At 40.4% G+C, this 24,014-nt stretch overlaps 1 long non-coding RNA gene across 3 annotated transcripts; it reads right to left on the bottom strand.

Annotated features, from left to right (window-relative positions):
• Positions 1 to 897: 897 nt before the first annotated feature.
• Positions 898 to 11,750, bottom strand: LOC138793763 (uncharacterized). 3 transcript variants are annotated; one of them, XR_011363338.1, is made up of 3 exons: positions 11,451 to 11,750; positions 10,020 to 10,164; positions 898 to 1,092 (listed from the first exon to the last, which is right to left on the bottom strand). It is a non-coding gene; the product is annotated as an uncharacterized lncRNA (long non-coding RNA). The 3 variants fall into 3 exon arrangements; XR_011363337.1 differs by having other exon boundaries at positions 10,024 to 10,168; XR_011363336.1 differs by having other exon boundaries at positions 10,020 to 10,168.
• Between the last annotated feature and the right edge of the window lie 12,264 nt (positions 11,751 to 24,014).

Genomic DNA, 24,014 nt, shown 5'->3' on the forward strand with positions numbered 1-24,014 from the left:
CTCGGCTTCAGATGGACCTGAGCATGCTCGACTTGCCTCCATCTCTATTTACCACCATTGCACTTGCACATTAATTTATCCAGCTAATAAAAGTGTTTTCAAGAATTGAAAACATTCAGAACTTGGCAACTGGTAAGTAATATGATAAAATATTAAGTCCACCCTGTCTTTATTTACATGGCTGAAGCAATGATGTGCCTATATACCCCATGTCAACATTGCAGCCACCTACAGTGCTCAGCAGTAAACGGTATAATACCTTTGATATCAGTCATTGGCTGCAGTGGTCATATAGGTATACGGGCATAATTGCGGTGTTGTGTGTGTTATTGCAATTACTCCTGCTGAAGTGAATGGCAGCTTACCCTGCCATAGCTTGTCTATGAGAGGGCTTGTGCACTGCAAATAATTGACATGTCAATTCTTTGCGTGGAGAGTGGCTGGAGCGTAGGCGCGTGGCACACTGATGAAGGTGAGATTCCACCACGGAATTCTCTGCCACATTTACTTAGTGTGAACATACCCTTAGTGCTGACTGTCTTCCATTATGTCTTATGCCCTATCACATTAGCAGATCCTCTTATATTATACATGTGCTTATTCTGCATCTATATTACTTTTTGTTATCACATGCTCTTGCTATAACGTTTATAGTAATATTTCACTTCAACTTCGACATTGCAGCAATCCAGCAGGACTCATATTTCCTATCGCTCTACCAATCATTTTTATTGCTAACTTCACTTGATCAATGTGACTATTGCTACCCTCCTAAACTGTTCTCAAAGGCGGAAAAATCAACATTCATACTTTTGTACATTTAATTTATGTCTTATAGCTTTTCTTCTCAGTTTATTGTTTTATAACTAAGTTTTACCTATTTGATTTTATGATGATCTTCTATTCCTATATAGTGCAAAACTAGTTAATCACTGCCAAAGCACCAATACGTTCAAAAGGTAAATTAAAAGGAAACTCCAGGCAACATGAGGTGTACCATACTATTCCAAGTATAGGGCCTGAGGGGACAGCACATGGCTGCTGTCTTTGTTGTTCTTCAAATCTCTGATTCATGCACCACCTTCTCAGGACCTGCAGGAGGCATAACATAATGTATTAGTTTTGCCTGGAGTGTTTCTTTACCCAGTTTGCATACAAACACAGGAGGTACGGGGTGAGAACTTGCTGCTTTTTATTTAATCCACCATACAGTGTACCATTTCAGCAAAACAATCTGCCTTTTTCAAGCATAACACATAATAGTGCACATGTACCCTTCACCATAGTACCATAGGTTCAAATACATGTGCACATAACCACTAATAGTAGTCATATCACAGTAACTACTCTAAACATACGATAATCTGTCATAATATCAATAGTTCAGATACATGCATATATGTTGTAACAGATAGTGAGTGTGGACCCACTGTGCTACTCAACTGGTTAGGCTCTGGGCCACACCAGGGAACTGGGTCTTCACCCTTTATCCCGCTCCAGGATGCAGAAACTGGACTTCTACTGCCAGAGGGAACCAGGTCTATCCACGAATCTAACCTGCTGATATGTCCCTATTGTGCAGGAGACACTAAGGATGAAGATATGTCTCTTACCTTCATCCTCAGCCCCCTTCCACAGCACACTTATTGGCCCCTGGGAGCCCCTGAAGCAAGTCGGAGTGTGGAGCAGGTAATGTATGCTCCAGACGGCGGGGGTTAAGGAGGCTGACACTTACATACTTGCAGCAGGATATCAATCTTTACTGTACGAGCTGTAAGACTGTGGAACTCTCTGCCACATGATGCTGTCATGGCCGATTTATTAAATAAGTTTAAGGGAGGCCTTGATGCTTTTCTTGAACAATATAATATTACAAGTTATGGGCATTAGATTTCCGGTGATACGTTTATCCAGGGATTATTCTGGTTTCCCTAGGTGGAACCCGATGGACTCTAGTCGTTACTATGTTAATCCCGCTGGGAGTATATCCTCTCTTTAAAAATGACAGGTAAGGTATCCACAGCGGATGTCATTGCAATTGTGCAGAGTGAAATCCTTTGCAAATCCTTTACGTGTGAAACTGACATAACAGAATAAAATTAACAGAATCTTCACAGTCTACTGTTCCTATAGTATGCCCACATGGCTTGCTATCTAAATATTGGTAAAAGAAACACAGGCAAGATCTCTACCACCATAAGGCTATGTTTTGGGGGGGTTGCCGTTTGATAGCTGTCTTTTAGGCCATCACTTTAAGGTCAAATAATACAGTTAACAGCTGCCAATGTGAAATAACGGACATTTTTTTGTCCTCGAAATGACTGCAGTCCTTAAAAAGACGTCTGTCAAACAGCCAAAAAAGTATGTGACCATAGCCCAATAATGTTTAAAATGGAAAATAGTAATATATTTAAATAAGAACAAAACAAAAATGTGGGCGATACATTTAATTTTACAGTGATCATATTATGACAGTCAGATGTCAAACATAATTTTATTGTTCAACTTTAAGACAATTTATTTACCCTGACACCTTATTTTCATACCTGACCCTGACTCTATAACTGACTCTGACACCTGACTGTAATATGTGACTCTGACACTTGACTATGAGACCTGGCTCTCATATGTATCTCTGACACCTATGAAACATCTTTCCTAAAAGGCAAGCAAATATACTGAATAATGCAAAGTTTATTAGAAATACATTAATACATTGAAAATACATGCGCATCTATCACTATACAAAATGAGGTAAAAACACTTGCATAGAGTCAGGACAATGGCTATTTGTCTAAATAGTTCTTCAGAACAAAAGAGTACTACAGGGCAACATACAGGCTAGCCACAGTGAAAACTGCTGTTGTAAACTCATAACACATCCCGCTTCCTACACTAAGAAAAGACCCTCAAGGAACAACATACCCGGCCCCATATGTTTACATGATACATAGCTGCAGGACCTTCCATCATGTCATGTGATTAGTCGCATGCATGGGAACTTGAGGCCAGGTTTCCTTCTTGCAGGAAGCTGGATGCAATATGTACATGGCATACAGCTTCCTCACCTGTTTGGAACTGATACCTAGAGATGAGCTAAACTCATACTGAATATGAAGAATCCTGTTAAAAAATACTGGAGGAGGAGGTTAAAAGTGTCCTAATATGTAACCTTTACATTTTAAGGCTACGTTCACACAACGTAACTTTTCGTAAAAGTACGGACGTTGTTGCAAACGGCAAAACGGACGTACTTTTTACTTAAAGCTACGCTGCTTAGCCTTCTATGGGATCCCGGACGGAACGTATACACATTGTATACGCTTCGGCCGGGATCTCCCGTGGTGCCGCAAAGAACTGACATGTCGTGTTTTTTTTGCGTCCGCTATTCACTGAATAGTTCTGTCAGTTCACACAATGAAGTGAGCGGCTCCGGCCGCTTGCTTCATTGTGTACTGTGGGGAGTTATGATGCGGGCGCGCACTGATGCACCCGCATCAGAACTCTGCGGACCGAAAGATCATCCGTCCGGTATTGCAGTACCGGCCGGGATGATTTTTTCAGACACCAGCCGCTCCGTGACCCGGTCGTGTCACGGAACGGCTGGTCTCTTACGCCATGTGAACATGGCCTAAATGTGATAAAGTAATGTAAGTACTGCAAAGGACTGTAGGATCTGACATGACTAAAGAAATGTGTAGCCGATCATAGCGGTTTTATCGGTTTTAACGGCCACTAACTAGAGCTTATTAATGTAATGTTGACAATTGTGTAGAATATTTGATTAGAAAATATCTATGCAATTCTTTCTGAGGATTCTCTGAACTGAATATGAATCAGATAAAGAGCTAACAATGCAGGAGAGATTCCTGGATTTGCCTGTAAACAGCCATCCACTATTGCATTATTAATATTATCTGGGAGTGCACTACTTTAACTTATACCTAAAAGAACACTTAAATATAAAACCTAAGGTGGCAGTTTGAAGTATGTGCCACACTATTGTCATTGTGTTACTGGACTGTGTATAAATGTGTACACATACAACAAAAAAAGCATATGATAATTTGTGAATTTGTGAATACAAAAGTCTAAAAATATCAACTAAAGATTCTAAGCCCCTTTGACAATGTCTACTCTTCAACCAATAAACATGCTTTCTTTTTTTGTAACATCTGTCAGAACTTTAACAATCAATACTATTGAAAAAATGATGGTCTTAGAAATTTAACTAAAAGGAATTTAAAGTATTACAATCCTTTGACTTTTCTCTATGTCATAAATTAGAGGAAATAGACCCAAAAACAAAGAGTCATTTGTAAACGGCCGTATACTTACAGCACAATTCTGAAATGTCACATTGCTGACATTTAATAGTCAATTTGGCCTATGTTTTATTTAGCTCTTAAATGCACTAAGCAGAATGAAAACTAATAAATGTAAAATTTTTATTTTGCAGTAAACTAACAGAAAAGTTTAAAGGTGGAAGACCTTATGCACAAGTACTCTATTTAATTTAAGCAGCAAATTTGGCAGATGAAAATCTTTACATTAGAAAAAAAAAATGTTTTTCTCCAGAAAGTGTGGCTGTCTGGTATTGTATTTAAAGTAAGTAAGGCTGAGCCGTGAGACCACAATTTTATATTTAAAAATATCAGATTTTTCTAATCTCATACAACTTCTTTAATGAAGGTTGATCAGTATACACCACATTACCATATTTATGGCTTAGGGCATTACATCTACAACCATTGTCAACAGAGACATTAACCCCTTCACGTCCACACTACGTATATATACGTCCCTTCTGTAGATGCCCCGTGCCATTTGCGGGGGTCCCAAATGCTTGTACCAACGGGCAGGGGCAAGACACTTAGCTCCGACCTGTCGGATGGGCCATCTGTGCATAGAGTCTGCTCTCAGGCAGGCTCTATGTACAGATCGCCGATAATACTAGCATAGTATACTAGCCTGTTTAAAAGTAAAATATAAGTGATAAAAAAGTGTAATTAAAAAAAAGTTTTTAAAAGTATAAAAATATCCATTATAGCCCCCCCAATAAAAGTTTAAAATACCTCCTTGCCCATTATAAAAATAAAAATATGTGTAAAAAACAAAAACATATTACGTATTGTAGCGTGCAGAGTTGTCTGCTCTATTCAAATATAACAATATTGTTCCCGCACGGTGAAAGGCATAAATGGAAAAAAAAAAACACCAGGATTACTGATTTTTTTTAAATAACATATCGGGAAAAAAATAAAAAAAAGCAATCCAAATTTGTCTTTTGCACCAATATGATACTAATAAAAAATAGCGATCATGGCGCAAAAAATAACACCCCAACTAGCCCTGTAAGTAAAAAAATTAAAGCGCTATGGCTCTTAGAAGGTGGGGAGGAACATTGCATTAGTTGGACCCAGACATCTGGGCATCAATGGCCTTAGTCATGAAGGGGTTAAAGGGGTTTTCAGACTACTGACGCTAATTCCCTATTTACAGAATAACCAATAAAAGCATGATCATGGCGGTCTGACTGCTGGGACTCCAATGATCTCCAGAATGGGTTTCTGAATTTAGATAGATAAATAGGTATTGCTGCAGTGTAATCCAGGAACAGAGCTCACTGCCTCTATAAAACAGAAGAGCACTGGACCAATTAGACACAGACAGGTGGTCTGTCTCAGGAGAAATGGCATTTGGGACTCATGGGAGCCATAAGGTGAGGTAGGAGCTTTTAAATAAGTGATTTGCCCCAAAGACATGTCCACACTTGCATCTGTCTATTCTCTACACTTTAATTCCTTTGTTGTGTCTTTGCGTGTTTTACAATTATTACAAATATCTGTAGAAAGTTTTTGAATAAAAATATACATTGTTTAATGATTCCCTACATTTAAACCGATCATTTCGTTAAAAAAATGCAGGTGAGCAAACGTTAAATACTAAAACCAGAAATATACTTATTATTTAACTTTATCATTCCTAAATATTTTTCTAACTAAACTGAATTGCTGAGTTTTAATCATTTACCTACAATCCTGCATTGGTAATTTAATAAATTATCTAGCATTTTATTGTCATATTTTATTCACTTACGCCTGCAGTAATATGACTTTGAAACGTTGGTGTTGAAATAGGGATACTATTTTTAGCTCACAATAAACACTTGGTAACTAATAAAATACATTCCAAATAAAAAATAAATCAGGTCTAATGTTCCTGTCTACTTAGAAAGTACAAAAGGTGAGTCGGGTTAGGTCATGCTTATGCTGGACTTTACATTGTTTTTTTTTAATAATTTTTCTTCATTGTTGAAACTGAAAAAAAGTGTATTAGGCTATGTTCCCACAATGTCTTTTTTTTGGCTGTTTTGTGGATTTTTTTTTGGACAACCGCAATTTTGGTGCCAAAATCTGTCTGATTTTTGCAAATTTAAGGCTGGGTTCACACTACGTATATTTCAGTCAGTATATTTCAGTCAGTATTGCAACCAAAACCAGGAGTGGATTAAAAACACAGAAAGGCTCTGTTCACACAATGTTGAAATTGAGTAGATGGCCGCCATTTAATGGCAAATATTTGCTGTTATTTTAGAACAACAGCTGTTATATTGAAATAATGGCAGTTATTTACTGTTATATGGCGGCCATCCACTCAATTTCATCATTGTGTGAACAGATCCTTTCTGTGTCTTTAATCCACTCCTGGTTTTGGTTGCAATACTGACTGAAATATACGTAGTGTGCCCACACTTTGGCACTTAAATGATGGACATCCAAAAAACATAGGGAACATAGCTGTACAACAAGACAGTACATTTGAATGCCTTATTGTACATTGCTTGGTGTCCCCAGAGTCTACAGAGCACGCTCTATGCACACTAGCCTATAACACCAGTGGGTAGCTCCCGCTGGCATCTTGGCACTTACTTCCATTGATCATCTCACTATCTGGTCCATGTTGCTTTGTTGCTTTTTTGAGCAGGTAACATGCTTCTTCCTCTGCTGCAGATCATTGTTTGGCATGTAATGCTTGCCCACACCATCTCTTAAATATCTTAAGGGCCATTGCAAAAATACTTATAGCATAAGGTCGTTTCAAGTGACTTTTTAAGATCTCTCCGTAAGTCTATTTAGGAAGATATAGACTGCCTTTGCAGTTTGTATCTTATACTTTACCCAATCCTTTCTATCTGTGTAGCATGGTCGGGCTCCACCATCTTGATGACGTCGATTGTGTTCCAGCGGTGCATTCCAGCAAAGACAGTCTGTATCTTCATAAAAAGACTAAATGAAGATACAGACTGCCTGTGCAGTCTGTATCTTATACTTACCTAATCCTCTGTTTTGGTGCAGGCCGAGCATCACCATCTTGATGACGTTACTTGCGTTCCAGCGCTGGAATGCACCACAGGAACGCAAGTGACGCCATCAAGATGACAGCGCCCAACCTTGCTGCATCAAAGCAGAGGATTAGGTAAGTATAAGAAACAGACTGCAAAGGCAGTCTGTATCTTCATGAATAAGGAGAACAGGGACACTTGATAATACACAGTGATCACTGTGTATTAACGGAGCAGCGGGCAAAGGATCATGGGAACCTATTTCGCCACTCTGAGTTTCCTGTTTTGCGCCAACTCTTTTGAAAAGAGACAGTGAAGGTGAATAAATTAAAAACGCAGCAAAAAAAAAAAAATAGTTTTGTTTTGTTGGTTTCTTGACCCTGATATTTTGCCTGTTTCCAATTCTGTACAGTATTGACAGTCCTGTTGCTGATCTGGATTGGTTACCAGTGCTGCCTGCCTCGGCCACCTGCCTGTATCTGATTATATCTCCGCCATACATATCACAGAATAGTAAGTCTCTTAGTACCCAACAGTCACTATAGATATCACTAGAAATTAGCGAGTTTACATTTCAAACTGAGTGAATCGCATTGTTTGCTCAGCACTTGGCTTATATACTGACTGCCTTTGATCTCTGTGCCGCTCCCTGACGCTCCTCCCCGGGTGCCTGGAAAAGATGGATCCATTCCTGGGAAACGTCTGCCAGCTTCCCAGGACTGGATCCTGCTTTTTCAGGCACCCGGGTTAGAGCGGCAGGGTGGTGGTGTTCTTTCCAGTCTGACCAGGTGCTCTCTGCTACCACCTCTGTCTGTGATAGGAACTGCCCAGAACAGTAGCAAATCCCCATAGAAAACCTCTCCAGCCTTGGACAGTTTCTGTCATGGACAGAGGTGGCAGCAAAGAGCACTGTGTCAGACTATATGCTGTATGTTCTGCAGAACATACAGTAGCTGATAAGTGCTGGAGATGTTTAAATAGAAGTCATTAACATAGCTGCATAATTTTCTGACACCAGTTGATTTGAAAAAAGAAAAAAGTTTTTTTGATATGACATATGATATACTGGTATGTCATGACAGACTGGTATGGAACACATCATGTTATATCAATACGTCACAGTGTACAGTAGGTTTATGAAGCGAGCTCAGGAGCTGAGCTTGCATTATTGATAGGGAGGGATCCGACACCTAGTACTCACAGGCAATGACAAACAGAAGCAATTACATTATCCCACTGGCGTCCACCAATAACACCTTAAGGGTACGTTCACACTTACCGGATCCACAGCAGATTTCATTTAAATAACTGAACACAGCATCAAATCTGCACCATCAAATCTGCTGCGGATACTGTAGGTGTGAACGCACCCTAAATGCCCCCTTAGAACCCTCTTAGTTTGCAAGAGAAAAAGAATAAATTATATATATATATATATATATATATATATATATACCTTAGAGAAATAAAATAATACAAAAGCTATGTTATAAACATGAGTATCATTGTAATCGGACTGACCTATAGAATCAAGAAAACATGTTGGTTTTACTATATAGTGCTCTGAACACAAATGAGACCCCCCACCACCACACCACTAACACTAACTCTGCCCATCATAACAACTCTATATATCATAACAACTCTGCCCATCATGACAGCTCTGCCGATCATAACAAATGCATTTTATGTGTTAGAGTAAATTTACACTGGCCAATTATACCCTTGATTCCCTAGTTTCCTATCATATACTACCATACCTATGGTACTATAAATAGCTATTGTAATTGAAACAACAATGCAAACTATGAGATTTCTAGGCAACAATGTCCTCCAGATTCTCAGCTGCAATTTTTACTGACTGTCAGTAATTTGAAGAATGATAGTATGTCAATGGTGCTTTACATGCGATGCCTGTACATACAGTAGGAACAAATAAGACTATGTTCATACCATATTTTAACATTGTGTTCAGTAAATGGCAGGAAAGCTCCAAGTGCAAATGTCAAATGTATTCTCAGGGCCTCATGTATTGAAAAGATGTCAAAAGAGTATCCTTTTTACACATTGGATGCTAATGTATGGAGATGTATTCTCTAGTAAATACTCTAAGTAAGTCAATATGTACTACTATCATATGATTGAGAATTCAAGTTTACGATTCTATTCTCCCTGTAGTCAATGGGTTTTCCCATTTTCTAAGGAGTTTGTTTTTTATTTCAACACTGTTATATGACTGTATCTCAATGTATGTTACTGAGGTGATAACTTTCCTAGGGGGGCTTAAGCCCTGCCATAACTGTGATGGTATTGCACATGTACAAATTTGACAAGTGAACATACAGTGTACAAAATGTATTCCTATTTAAGGTTAATTTATGGGCAATGTATGCCATCTGCTGTAAGTTTACAAGTGGCATATAGTAGAGGCTTCTGTTGGATGAATAGTCAGGAAATCCTTCAGATGTATAGCTCTAATGGAAGGTTCAAACGTCATGTGTCCCAACACTACCACTACTGTGAATGTACCTTTTCTTATCATTATTTGCTGTTCAGTTCAGGAGGTAAATACAATCTATAGATATTCCTTGAAAGACTTATTCCCAGTGAGCACTTACTTATCTAAAATATTTCTAGTTCTGAGAATCTTTAGAATCATTACTATCACACTCACTCACAGCTCTCCACTTGATCAAGTCTCCTTCCAACCACCCCCCTACATGGATTCCTGCATGTTGCTGCTCTCCCCCTGCTGTGACTGCATATAGCGTGCCAGTGCAAGTCAAAGTTCTTCTTCCTCAGCCAAGGCCCAGTCTTCTCTACCTAAAGGGAATGTTTTATTAGAAAATGACCTATTGTTTATATCAAGATTTTATGTTTAAAATGTTTTTTTTAAGATTTTTTATAATCCCGAAATTTTGCAGTTTTTGTTCTCACCACTAGGTCTAAAACCAAGCGAAGACTTCCTGTTCTGCCTGTGGTGATAAGAGGAGGCTGCTGCAAAGTGATCTGTACAGCATTACAGCATCAGCTAAGAAGACTAAATAGATTGCATCAGTATAAGAGAACAGTAGCTCCCTGTGGAATTAAGGCCGTATTACACGCAGCGATTGTCGTTTAAAGATTTGCTATAATGGTCAATCGCTAGTGAAAACTAGCGATTTTGTAGTGAATGATTCTGAGGTTATTACATTCACCAATTACTCTTATGAACGATTGTTTTTATGTTGTTATATGGTCGCTACTCGTTCCTCAGGACAAAGCACGCAACATGTTTTATCTGCGAACCATGTATTACACAAACAGATATTTGAACGATTGGTGAACTACCAACGATAATTTTTCAATATGTTGAAAGACAAAAATTAACAATTTTTCATTCGTCGTTGGGTTTTTACCCGGACAGATAATTGCTTTTTTTCAATCACTGTAGCTAATTTAAAAAAAAAATAATCGCTCAGTGTAATAGGGCCTTAACCCCTTCAAAGGTCACAGGGTGTGCTCAGTAATGTTTCATATTCATCTCAACGGGACGGGTCCTGTCTACTGTCATCTATGTCCATGGGGTAGGCAGTAATGAGTGTCATTTAATGCTTTTTAACCCATAGCCGCACCATGCAGTTATAGTACGTCCTGGCAGGAGGTTAGTTTCCGCACCAGGACGTACTATAACTTCCCGGCTCCCGTTGCTCACTGTTTATGTAAACAGTGACCGGGAGCTGAAACTAAACTGTCAGCTGATAGCTGACAGTTTAGTGAAGCCGTTCCTGGACCCCCAGCAGGGGTCCAGGAAAGGCAATCACCGGCATCAGGGGATCGGTAACGATCCACTGATGCTGGTGCACAGTCAGCAGTAACCCCCGAGTCCCGGTCTCTGCTGAGGTCCGGAACCGGGGGAAGCTGGGGCAGAGATCCCTCCCTCTCCTCCTCCCCTGCCTCTGATGACCCCCCCCCCCCCCCCACGATCGGAGCCCCCCCCCCCCCCGCACTTGATCGGCGCCCCCCCTCCCCCCGCGATTCCCACGGCCCCCCGCGATCGGCACCCCCGTCCGCGGTAGCCACGCCCCCACCCGCGATAGCCACGCCCCCTGGTCCCGGGACTCACCCTGAGCTCAGGGATCCAGGGACGGCCTCCTCCTGGGAAGCATGTGACCAGCGTTTGTCCAATGACGCTGGTCACATTGCTTCTCTGTACTGTGATTGACAGCTCTGTGATCAGAGCTGTCAATCACAGTGTCTGACAGTGAGGACCAGAGGCTGGATGCAGGGTCTGATCCCCCACTAGCTGAATGCTATGTGAGGAGATCAGAGCCTGCATCCACATAGTGTATACACAAAACACACACACATAATAAATACCCCCTCCCCTGTGATCTCCCAGTGATAAGGGAGATCTTAGTCAGCGTCAGTTAGAAAGCGCCAGTCAGTGTCCGTTAGTAATCGTTAGTCAGTGTCCGTTAGTAACCGTCAGTCAGTGTCTGTTTGTGTCAGTCAGTGTGCATTAGTAAGCATCAGTCAGTGTCTGTTAGTAAGCGTCAGCCAGCAATCGTTAGTCAGTGTCCGTTAGTAAGCATCAGTCAGTGTCCGTTAGTAATCGTTAGTCAGTGTCCGTTAGTAAGCGTCAGTCAGCATCCGTTAGTAAGTGTCAGTCAGCGTGCATTAGTAAGCGCCAGTCAGTGTCTGTTAGTAAGCATCAGTCAGCGTCCGTTAGTAACCGCCAGTGTCTGTTAGTAAGCATCAACGTCCGTTAGTGTCAGTGTCTGTTAGTGTAATTCAGCGTCCGTTAATAAACATCAGCCTTCGTTAGTGTCAGTAAACGTCGTTGCATTTACTGCTACAGTAGCAGTGCACACACAGACAGAGGTGCTCCTTCTCTTCTGAGCCGTGTTGTGCGTCCGTACAATTTTTTACGTTCACAAATTGGGTATTTTCTTACTCAGGAGAAATTGCTTTACAAATTTTGGGGGGCTTTTGCTTCTCCAAGCTTTTTGGAATTTGGGGTTTCACTAACGTGTAAGTGTGAAAAATGTGATTTTTAATGTTCATGGGCCCCTTTTGCAAAAAACTGTGAAAAACTTGTGGGGTCAAAATGCCCACTGTACCCCTTGTTACGTTCCTTAAGGGGTGTAGTTTTCAAATTGGGGTCACTTGTGGGGGGTTCCCACTGTCTCAGCACTAGGGGGCTCTGTAACTGTAACATGGTCTCCTACATTTATTCCAGCCAAATCCACGCTCCAAAATCCAAAGGGTGCTCCCTCTCTTCTAAGCCATGTTGTGCGCTTGTGCAACACTTTATGTCCACAAATGGGGTATTAATAAAAACTGCAGATTCAGAGGAATAAATGTTTTATTACGTTTTACTTTTTATAGCTGGTTTGGTATGAAAAAAATAGGATTGAATTGGGATCTCTGCAAAGAAAGTGGAAATTTTTACTTTCCACATTTTCTTTGAAGTTATTCCTGTGAAATGCGTAAAGGGTTAAAAAACTGTATGAATGTCAATTTGAATACTTGAAAGGGTGAAGATTTCAAAATGGGGTGAATTATGGGCGTTTTCTAGTAAACAGGCCTCTAGAATATCCTTCAAAACTGATCTGGTCCCTAAAAAAATCTGAGTTTAAATTTTCACAAAAATTTTGAAAGTTGCTACTAAACAATTACGTCTCTAAAATCCCCAAAAAAAGTTAAAGCATGTTCACCAAATGCTGCCAATATAAAGTAGACTTGTTATAGATATGAATTAATCAATAATTTATGTGGTATAACTATCTTCCTTATTGGCAGAAACTTTCAAATTTAGAGAAATGCAATAATTTTTACATTTTTCACAACATTTTGGAGTTTTTCACAAAAAAACGCTAAAGGTATCGATCCAAATTTACCACTAACATAAAGGAGAATATGTCACGAAAAAACAATCTTGGAATCACAAGGATTGATAAAAGCATTCCAAAGTTACAGAGGCATAAAATGACACATGTCATATTTGAAAAATTTGGCTGTGTCATAAATGCCAAAATTGGCTGTGTCCCCTAAGGGTTAAAGCAGATTAGGTAAGACAGCAGCCCCCCGATAACAACGTAAAAGAAATGAAATAAAAACAAATTACAGTCAGAAAATAGAAAAAAGATTAGAAAATAAACATATTTTAGTATCTGACTATTATCAGCAAAAGAAAATGTAGGCAATATATTCTCTTTAAAGATCCATCTCCGTCTGCCTGAGCAGTAAGGTTCCTGTGAAGAGCAGAAGTGGAAAATCATGGACGACCCTCTTATTCAAAAAGAGATAAGTCGCGGGGAGAGCGCATGGCTTGCTACTCCCCTCTCTATAGACCACACAGGAGCACTTAGCCATGGTGAAAGCTCATGTGTGTAGAAAGGACGGTCGGCAGATGGGCAATCTATCTAATGATTGCACGGCTGTCGTTATTGAAGGTGTATGGCTGCCCTAACAGAGGAGAAAAGAGATCAGTAGGAGCCATGAGGAAATGATGACTGGCTTAGGGTCTGTATTCTTATACTTAGGATGAATGAACAGGCCCTATAATGCTATGTTTCTTTCAACTAGTAGGCCTCAACTAGGGGGTCCCACTGATTATAATTTACAGCAGAGGCAGGCAGGTGGCAGGCCTCTAATAATTGTGGCAGTCAGGAGCTTGCAACCTGCAGTCAGGAGATGAGGGATCACTGGATGATTGGGGGATTCACCAGCATCCTGATGAGACAGTCCTATCCCAGTTTATACAAATAAAACAGGAGGAGTATGTGTGCCTCCAATGCGTCTGCCCTTGATACATTTTTTTTTTTTTTTTTTTAAATGGTTACAACATAGAAAAATGTAGAACCCCACAAAACACATGTACAATAAACACATTATTGCGCTTCTATATGTGAGACATGCCCGTGAATAATGAATGAATAGTCTTTGACGAAGGGAAAAATAATCTAGGAAAGAACACCAAATTTACTCCTATATGAAATTGTACTTTTTATCCCTGGTGTAATCAGATTATATTTTGTTTTAATAAAAATATATTATGTTTTATCAAAATTCGTCACATGGCTTCCAGCTTGCTTAGCCAATAGACTGGAAGGGAGGAGGGGAAGAGGAGCAGAATGGGTCCGGAAAGAAAATACAAGTTTCATGCAGATGTTGGCTATGGTTGCACGTGCATCCAGAATGAATTACCAAACGTCAACAAAGCTAATCACTATGCCTCTGTGTCGACCTTTTCACTATTATTACTATTTATATTATATTATTACTGCTCTTGTTACATTTATCACATTTGTTGTTATTTATATGTAAGTATTTAGCTCTTTATTGTTTTACACTCTTCGTTGTTTCTTCTGGAATTCCTCATTCTCCGTACAATCAGTACTAGGACATGAAGAACAGCTATAGACTTGAGAAATAATACTGATGAATCATTTAGGGACAGATGAGGCAGTTGCAATTAGTGATTGTGTAGTAAATGGCCTGCGACACACAGTAATTATTAAAGCTCTTCATCCCTTACATCATTTTTACTTTTTTTCTTGTTGAAGAAACAAGCCTTATCTGTCTGCAATATTTCACTGTAGTATACAATTAAGCAGCAAATACATTGAACATGCAATAATTCAAAACACAATGAAAAAGATTTGCTGAGAAAAATGCATTACAATTCGGACACAAATTGCATTGTAAAAGTGGTATACATGGCTTGTGTCACATTTGTTATATGTTTTATACACTTTTTGCGCCTTAATGGACAGTTTTGAAAAGTGTTGAAAAAAGGGGCAGGCCTAAAATTATGTGCATCTTTAGACACAAAATCTGGTTCACTGGTTCACCTTAAGGGAGAACCACGAATCCGGTACCATTCACCCCTATAACAGCACATACTCACAGCGGGATTGACATCCCGCTGTGAATATGTGCTTTAACCCCCCGCTGTCCGCAGCCCTGCCGTCACATCCCCGGCCGCATCAGCCCATCCCCGGCGCATCCCCCCATCCACGGCCGCATCCTGCAGCCCGCCGCCCACATCCCCGGCCGCATCCTGCAGCCCACCGCCGAGAGCATACATTACCTGCTCGGCAGCGCGACTGCAGTAAGGCTAGGGATGGGGGAATGCGGCCGGGGATGGGGGATGCGGGCTGCTGGATGCGGCCAGGGATGGGGGATGCGGGGCTGCGGACAGCAGGGGGTTAAAGCAAATATTCACAGCGGGATGTCAATCCCGCTGCAAGTATGTGCTACCGTAGGGGTGAATTGATACTGGATCCACAGCTGATCTCGCTGCGAATCCGCAGAAGTAAGATCCGCTGCGGATCCGGTAGGTGTGAAGGCACCCTAAGGCTAAGTTCACAACATAAATTTTCAACAAATAATGGCCATTGCAACACTGGCCGCTATATATTGAAAATTAAAATAGCATTGTGTCCTATGGAATCATACACACTCATGTTAAATTTGGTGCAATGTGTACCATTTCTCAGCGGTGAGGCCAGTATTGGAGGCTCTACCATGGGGTCAGGCGGCTGTGTCCCGGTTGTTGGGTTGACAGGTTCCCTTTAAGTAGTCAACGGGGTGACCACCACTGCTGTTAGTTAGCTGATGCCCATGTAAGGCTCTGTTCACATGACACATCAACTTTTAGTATTTGCGTTTAAAAGTAAAAGCATACTGTTAACTTGCCTACTTGCTGGCTGCCAAATGTTTGCTTTGGCAACTGCACAGTTTAAAGCTGTCTCTCGTGATGCCCAAGGTTTGGTTGGACAGGGGACATTCATACAAGTACAGTTTCATACAAGTGATTAAACATAACATTATTTTATTATTCTAAAACATTCCGTAAAAGTTAGCATTTAATGGCGGGAAAAAATGGGGGGCACAGCATGGGTACATTGCAGTGTATGTGCATGAGTTTTTTCTGCACTGTTTCTGAGAATGACAGTAGCTGCTACAAGTCTTTAAGATGTTTATAACTGTTCATAGCTTAATGGCTGTAAATTTCAGTGCATATAACGTCTACTACTAAATAATATATAGTGTATGCCACCATATTGTGGGTTCCTAGTCATATATTTTTAAAAATGTATTGGAGCTTTTGGTAATTCATAGCTCGAAAGACAACTATGGTGATATGTTTTCATATTGATTCTTTTAGTGGATGTTGTTTGATGGTGGATATAAAGAGGTGGAAAGTAAATAAAGAGGGCCGTGCAGTCTTACTCGGGAAGAACCAACAGCTGGTGCTGTTATTATAGAGATTATAATTTGCATGGAGAGTAAAAGGCTTGAGCACAATTACATACTGCTACCAGGTGGGTGCATCCACTCTTCTAACAATACAGCACCTGTGGCAGCAAGCTCTGACGTCTCTCATTTTCATTAACTTGGGCGACTAGATGGTTAAATTTTCAGGTCTTGGTTTCCTAGATACTGTAGTCTATGTAATTTCATTCATGTATATGTGTTATTTTTCATTGAAACGATCACTTTAAAGTTCTCCCTGCCTTCTAATCAGAATCAAATACAGGATTCTTAGTACTTTTCAGAGGTGGCTTGTCATACTGTCTATAACTAGGTGCAATATAAAATAAGAGAGATCAAAGCCGTTGCTTTGGGAAACATATAAAACAGAGTGTGATAGGCGTCTGATAAGCCTGCTGATGCATTTAGTGATGTTTCTCTATGGGTTTGTTTTGCACAATAAATTAGAGCGTAGACACAGATTTCACATGTCATAGACAGCCATAAATCTAAAACTCAGATTGCTTGCTGCTCTAATAAATTCTAACTCCCAAAACTTTTTTTTAGCTATGTGCTGTAGAAACTCTATTAATGTTTACTCATAGTAAAGGATATCATATACAATCCAGCATTCATATTCAAATATTTTCCAAACAATGATCTACTTACAGAATAGTCATGAATATGCATTCGAAGCAGAATATGGAATGATTTGTCAATGCAGAAGAATCAACAGAGAAATGTAAGCTTTTTTTTTATGAGTGTGCTGTGCGATAAAATCCTTGATAAAATTCAGTGGATCCTGGATTGTTGCTGAAATGACTTTTATTAGATGCTGAAGAACATACCAGTCTCATTATCAGTACAATACACCACATGATACATTACAAGCAGGGAAGCGTAAATTCACTAAAGGGTGTCAAACTAAAGTAGGTCGGCAGGTCAAAACATGTATAATGCTATAGCAAATATAACGAAAATAGATGAGTCATTTAAAATAATCAATTGATATAAAACCTGAAATAAAATAAACACCAACAGTGTTAGCAAGACATTCTGGTCTGTGGCAAGGAAAAGTTACTTTAAAAAAAAAAGTGTAGGAAAAACAATAGAATATGCTGTCCTTAAAGAGGACCTGTCATCCCGGCTGCCGGAGCAGAGCCCACCCGACCCACCAGTGAAGCCCTGCATACTTTATCCTTCCAGGAAGTCCCACTCCTGGACCCGGTCCCAGGGCGGAGAAATCGCCGCCCGAAGCTGTGTGCACACTATATGCCAATCAATAGAGATGAGTCTGACATCCATAGAAAATGACTACTCCAGTTTCGGAGGGCGATTTCTCCGCCCTGGGACGGGGTCCAGGAGTGGGACTTCCTGGAAGGATAAAGTATGCAGGTCTCCACTGGGGACTTGGGAGGGCTCTACCTCGGCAACTGGGGTGACAGGTCGTCTTTAAAGTTGTCTTCTATGATAAACTTCCAACATGTAACTTGTTTCACATACTCATTAGTGTCAATATACAACAAGGTGGTGGCTCATAAAAGATATTTCACTGAAAACAAATTTCTGTTAAGTTTTTCTTTTTTTGTCTGCATGCAGTCTCCCAATAGAGATTTACACTTCATTGCAAAATGTGCTCAATTTTTCTGTACAAAGAGGGAGAAGAAATGGAATGTCTCTAGTAGAGATGCAATTTTAGCTCCATAAGATCATTTGCTGGAAACCAGAGATCAAAGTTTGAGAATCTGGCACACAATAAGATGGAGGGACAGTCATGTGTGACTATTGTGGTAATGAGTATTTAGTACTAGAATTAAAGCAACTCTGTACCAACAATCTGCCCCCCCCCCCTCAAACCGCTTGTACCGTCAGATGACTGCTTTAAATCCAAGATCGGACTGGTATCCGTTCAGCAGAACTTGCAGCCCTGTGTATTCATGCCCTAGGATTGGGACAATCCTCCTCCCCGCCCTCTTCACCATTAGGAATTCCCCAGGCAGGATTTCTCCTAATCATTACTTGTCTGAACACTGCACATGTGCCTTTACGATCCAGCACATGTGCAGTGTTCAGACAAGTGATTAATAGGAGAAATCCTGGTCAGGGGCATTCCTAATGGTGAAGAGGGCGGGGAGGAGGGACGGAGCAAGCCTAGGGCACAGACACTCTAGGCCAGGCCAACCTGACAAAGGGCTGCAAGTCTAAAAGTTGTTTTTAGAACAATAACTGCATCTTCTGCCAAACAGACCCCAGGACAGATCTTGGATTAAAAGTTTTATGGGGGGGGGGGCAGATTGTGGGTACAGAGTCGCTTTAAATGAGACAGTGCGTCTAGTAAAGAAACAAACATTGCTTCATAAGAGCATTTTAGAAACCTATTTTTTTTTTATTTGGAACTGGATTCAGGTCCTACCTCTGGGACCTGCACCTATCTTCAAATAAAGGGCTCCCTACCCAATCCAGCCCACTTGTGGCTGCCTGAAGTGGTCGATAAGACATAATTTACCCACGTGTTACGGAGAGTGTATAGCTCTATGTGCTACACATTTTGCTGAACCCCCAGTTACATAAACAGTGTGGCTCAATCATATCCTGTAGATATGCCATAAGTGTCCTAGATGGGTACCCAATACATTTCACATTTATTTAATTTGCTAGAACTATTGAGGTCTGCTGGTGGCTGGTGCCAGTGTGACAGATAATTTGCCCTTGTGTGTAAGATTACATTGATATGACAGTCCAGGATTGAGGAGCATAAAGGGCCTGTTTATGTTGAATCCATGTTTGTTAAAGCTGTGCAGTGATTATATGGTCCTTCCTATGTACTGCTGTTAACACAGTTATTCAGATCAGAGGCAGCTTTATTAGCAAAATTCTCTCCAAACATTGACTTAAATGACTTCTATTTGTTCTATTGCAGCATAAACATATTGGCCCAGATTTATCAATCTGTCTGGAACAAAAATGTGTCTGATGATTGCCTAAGGGGTCATTCACACATCCGTAGAATTCTGTCCATAGTATCCATACACATACAGTGTTCTGCCGACTGGACCAGCATCCCGGCATCATGGTTAATTATTATGTCGGGAGCTCCTAAACAGTTTAAAATTTCTAGTGTACTGACACAGCCGCTCTTACATTCACACGTACCGCATCCACTGCTGATCCATGCAGAGGATTTAACTGCATGAAATTGGCAGCCGATATGCTACCCACTGGCTTTAATGGGTAGCAAATACGACACTAATTCACACCCAATGTGTGTGTTCTACACTCTGGATTGGGTGTTTACTGTATAAAGGTAGGTTAACACTGAGGAATCCACGCAGAGAGGTTCCCATGGATTCCACTGCTTGCCCGTGCGCCCATCCTATGGACTCCATTTCATGGTCGTGCGGATTCCGCTGTTCGCCAAAAGAATTGACATATCAATTCTTTCGGTGGATGGCGTAATTCGCCCAACCATAGAATGGAGTCTATGGGTCAGGCGGAGATGCGGGCGGGAGCAAGTGGCAGAATCCACGGGAACGTCTCTGCACGGATTCCTCAGTGTGAACCCACACTAAGAGACTTCAGTTTATTTTAATAACTTTTTTCACTGGTATCTTGGATTTTTTTTTACAGACTTAGAAGTAATTCCATCATCCCAATACCCACTGGCACCAGAAGTACTAGGGAAAGAAACTGCAGGTCAGGACTGATGGTATAGGACTGGTAGCAGGCGGTTATTATTAGGCTAAAAAAAGGCTTAGAATAACCTAAAAATAAATAGTTCTTCCCACCCTGGTAGTATAAGACTGCTGCTTGCTTTGTACAGTACCTGGCTGCTTTTGAAGGGGGGGGGGGTCTAGCATTTTTTAAAATAAATTAGAAAAAATTATGCATGAAAATCAGCAGCGGACTTGGTACCCAGTCTGATGCTGAATGACAGCAGTTGTTCCGCTCCAGTATGGTCCATGATGTTGGCACCTTTTTATCATTATTATTATTTATTTTTAACGTGCCCCTAATTCTAAAGAACAGTACAAATGCTAAGAGTTTCTGCTGCGGATCCGCAGCGTATCTACAGCAGATTTTATTTAAACAACTGAACACAGCATCAAATCTGCACCATCAAATCTGCTGCAGATCCTGTAGGTGTGAACGCACCAGGATCTGCAGCAGATTTGATGGCGCAGATTTGAATCTGCAGCAGATTTGATGGCCTACAATTGATTTGCTTTGAATCTGCAGCTTCAAATCTGTGCCATTAAATCTGCTGCAGATCCTGTACGTGTGAACGCACCCTTTAAGGTTCTTCTAGAGCCGAGCTTGCCATTTAGCAGAACTCACTGTGAAGTTCTGTGTGGGTTAAGCATGTGCCTACTGCATTCTCTTTATTTTAGACAGCACAGATACTACTCTACAACAGATAATGATGAATTCAGCTCTGTTACATCTGTGCAATTTATATATAACAAAAAACAACTCAGAATGAGTACAAAATCATTTTGAGTCATATGATTGTAGTTGTTACATTTGCATTTACACTATGACATATTAAGTCATATTTGTTACCCCCCTGTGTGTCATGTGAACTCAAAGAAGAAAACAAGGTAAGACTGAAAGCAAGCATGTCTTAGAGAAAATTACTCCAGATTCAATTTCCTGCTGAGAGAACAGGGCTTATGTCTTTAATAAAATTTTACTTGTAATTTCCTTCTCTTCAACTATTTTTCATTGGAGCTTCAATGTCCAAACAGAAGGCTCAGAGGTTACTTACAGGCAGCAAAAGCAATACTCACTCATGGTCTGGTATTTTATTAGCAATGGCTTTCTATATGATAGGAGACAATTTATACCTGAAGCTGTTTCCAGGGTGTTGGCATAATTCAATCTGAAAAAGACAGAACACGTGTAACCTAACACATTAGCATCTGCTGTTCTAAACCTACAGAGTTACTCTGCTAATGAAATTTAACCCTCTCAATGGGGACTGTCGCAGTGTTTTTCAGGACATCTTATTGTTTCTCTGTAAAGAAAAAGACAGAGAAAGACAATTTAATCCACGTATTTTATATGTTTCATTTTACCAAGCAGAAGAAACATGCCTAGAACCATGCCCGATGAGCTGGGCTCTTAGATCACAGTCCCAAACCAGTTTCCTCTATAGCAAAAACACTCCCTATATGCATGATCTGAAAGATTAAGTACTCCATTGCAAGAAAAGAGGTCATAAAAGCACCCCATTAGATTCCGATAATTATATATTACACAAGGCAGAAGTGATGCAGGAATGAAGCATAAAGGAACCTGGTAGCTGTCAGCTGTCATACTTGCAAATTCGTGCACGTATGCAAATTACATAAATAGTTTTAAACTATAATACAAATACAGGAACAATGAAATCTGACAGTTTGCTTACACACGCACATTTATACAGCTTTATTAAGGCCTTTTACATGGGATGATTATTGGGAAAATTAGCATTCCTAGGACTGCTGGTTCCGATAATAAAAGGGCATCTTTTGTGCGCCTATGTAAATTATTATGGGCCACATGTTGCCCTGTCTAAACAGATGATGTGCAGCCCATAATAATTCATTTAAACAGCTGTGTAATTGATGGAGCCCTCTGAAGGCTCAGCAAACAAGCACCGACCGGCAGGAGCACAGTACGTCTACTGCCGGGCAATGTAAAAAAAACCCTTAGGTTCTGTTGATACTTGTGTTGGAAACTCCATTATGAGTCTTCATCGTAGACCCATTATAAATTAAAGGGGTCTGTAGGGTGCTGATGGTGTCCATTGTGTGACATTACTAGAGCAGGAGCGAGTAAAGGGGAGGTTGAAGAAGGAATTAGGGAATGGATTGTACCATCAAGAAAGATTATCAAATTTAACGTGTCGCTGTCATTATAACTTTCAAAATCTAAATCAACAGTAGATGTGAAATCAAGCAAGTTTGCAATTTACATTCATTATTTTTGTTGTTCTTATCATGCTGTAAAACAAAGCTGAACTTAGCAGAAATCCAGGTCCAGTCTCCTGAAGGCAGATTTTCTGACTGGTTGTAAAAAGAGACTAAACCCAGGAATTTCGGCCAGTACAGAGATACACAGCTAAATGTGTCCATCAGTCACATGACTGCCTTCTCTCTGTGAGCACTCAGATGGCCTGGGATACACAGGACTTCCTGTTTTCTGATTGTTTCCAGTTTTTTAGTGGAAAAAAGTTAGAAAACAGGAAGTGCCATGTTTTCCATGATAACTGAAAAAAAATAATGAATATAAATTGAAAACTTGCTTTATATCACATCTACTGTTGATTTAGATTTTGAAAGTTATAACGTCAGTGACACTTTAAGTTGCTTTGTTTAAGGTTAGAGTCAATGTACAGATATAAGTGGACAGTACAGAGATTTTTATACAGAGATACAGAATTTCGCTAATTCCATACTTTGAAAGGGCCTTAAGCCCGTAACCATTACAAAGTGGACATTCTCTGCATCTAGAGGAAAGGTTTCATCATGATCATAGATGGGAGTACTGTACTGTAAGAGCAGTGAGACTATGGAACTCTCTGCCCCAAGATGGTCTGGTGGCTGATTTGTTAAGGGCCTAAATGCCTTCCTTAAAAACTATAACAACTTATGGTTATTAGATTTCTAGCGATGAGACACTGAACCAAAAATTCTTCAGATTTGCCATGTTTGGGAAGAAATGTTTCCTTTACTGTGGAGTATCTAGAATCCACTTCATGGGGTCCTTTGTTTTCCGCTATGTAATAGGATCATAGATTTTGACATGATTGACCTATGACCTGCACCACAAACACACAATGATTTAATTTCTCTTAAAGTAGCCCATGTACAATGAATATATGTTGGTCAATCATCTTAGTTTCTCTAGCAAAATATGCCAAAGGAGCATGTCAGCATAAACATAAAGAAATCTTGTCAACATATACACAGTCAGTGCAACACAGGTGTGACCTGAGCCTATCTTGTAATTAATGGGAAAAAAAAGCTTCTTGGTGCAAGAAGAACAAGAAAAGTGTAGGGTAAATAAGTGGCTCAAGAGCTGGTGTAGGGTAGAGGGGTTTGGGTTCATGTAGAACTGGGCCGACTTCTCGGTCGGTTACAGGCTCTACGGTAGGGACGGGCTGCATCTCAATGGGGAGGGTGCAGCCGTGCTGGGGGAGAAGATGGCTAAGAGGTTGGAGGATTGTTTAAACTAGGGACCGGGGGGGAGGGCAACTACAATATAGTAAGTGAAGACAGAGTAGATGGAGAGCTGGGCCTAGATTATGGAACTGGGGGAGGAGCGGCGGGAGGGGTTAGAATAGTCACTAGTGATAAAAGGAAAGGGAATATAGACAAATATATTAAATGTATGTATACTAATGCTCGAAGCCTCACTAATAAAGCTGAGGAAATAGAACTCA

This window comes from Dendropsophus ebraccatus, chromosome 5 (assembly GCF_027789765.1).
Source record: "Dendropsophus ebraccatus isolate aDenEbr1 chromosome 5, aDenEbr1.pat, whole genome shotgun sequence".
Lineage (NCBI taxonomy): Eukaryota > Metazoa > Chordata > Amphibia > Anura > Hylidae > Dendropsophus > Dendropsophus ebraccatus.